This window comes from Malurus melanocephalus, unplaced genomic scaffold (genome assembly GCF_030028575.1).
Source record: "Malurus melanocephalus ecotype Western Australia unplaced genomic scaffold, MMel_1.1 scaffold_115, whole genome shotgun sequence".
Taxonomy (NCBI): domain Eukaryota; kingdom Metazoa; phylum Chordata; class Aves; order Passeriformes; family Maluridae; genus Malurus; species Malurus melanocephalus.
In genome coordinates this window covers 770,256-771,588 of record NW_026623347.1, presented here as the reverse complement: position 1 = coordinate 771,588, position 1,333 = coordinate 770,256, and positions in this window count along the sequence as shown.

The following is a 1,333-nucleotide window of genomic DNA, read 5'->3' as shown; positions in this document are numbered from 1 at the left end:
TAATTAGCCAAAGCGTTTGCCTCGACAGGGGAGAAATTGGGGCCTGGGAAAAAAAAAAAGGAAAAAAAAAACATTAGAAGAAGGGGGAGAGGTGGAAAGAGAGGAAGAAATGGGGGAAGAAGGAGCTGACGTCACCCCTGTGTGATCCTGCATCCCTGGGCATCACCTTGCTGGGAGCAAACCCAGTCCCGAGCCCATCCCAAAGATTTTGGGGAGCTGTGATTGGTACCAAACATTTTACCTTCCCCATCCCACTCCTGGTTACCCCAAAAGTGCAGWTTGCAGCCGTGGAGGGTTATTTGAAACACGCTGTTTGGAGATTTAACTCCTGGCTTTATCTTTTACACGGCTGTTAATCCTCGGGACACATGTTTCCTATCAGCCCTTGATATTTAACATACAATAAGTGTCCTATTAAATCCCAGGGACTGGCTCCAAGCAGACCTTTCCCCCCAGGACCYGTCCTGAGGGGATCCCAAAGGCAGATGGGGCACCCCAGCTCAGGCACAGATTTTGGGTGTAGCGTGTGTTGTAGCCAGCAGGGAGAGAAATAAAAAGGAGTAAAGACAGGCTTTAMATTGGATTTTGGCCCCCTGAGCAGCCAATGCTCACACACATGGGGAAAYGCATTRCAATTTTTAAAAATACATTATTTTWAGGGTTTTCTGGCCATGYTGTGGTGGCCAGTGACAGAAGGGTGAGCCCATCTCAGCTCCTGCCTCAGCAGGACTTCTTTTTCTGGGAGTCTGACTCAGTTTTCACAGCACCTGAATTTTGGCGGGAGGGAGACCATAGGGAGAGCAACTCGCAGTGAATTCCCTCTAATCCACAGCTTTAAAAAAAATCCCAAGGGAGAAAGCATCGCCTGCTCATGCCTGCCTCCAGCCCAGCATGGCAAAATACTGGGATTTTGGGAAATACTGCCTCATCCCTGAACATAAGCTCTCCATCCCGTCTCCTTAAGGGCAAGGTAGAAAACCACATGGCACAATCCCCTTTTCTCCACAAAACCAAGGGTAAGGACAAAGAAATTTGGTGATACAGCCCCCCCCAAATGCTATAAGGACACGCCCCTGCCCACAGCGACCATCCTATCCCCATCCATGGGTACAAGGGAGCAGGAGCAACATCCCAGAGCCCAGCCAGTCCTTTGGGGAGAGTTAAAAAAATAAAGCACAGCTCTTTGCTGCTCTCCAGCACAAGTTTCTCATTGCTGCGGGATGACACACACCACCTCCTCCAAAACAAGGCGCTGTATTATTATTATTCTGTTTCTAATTTGGGGGTTGGAAACGATTTTCCACGCCAGATTCCAAACTAAACCATCACCCCC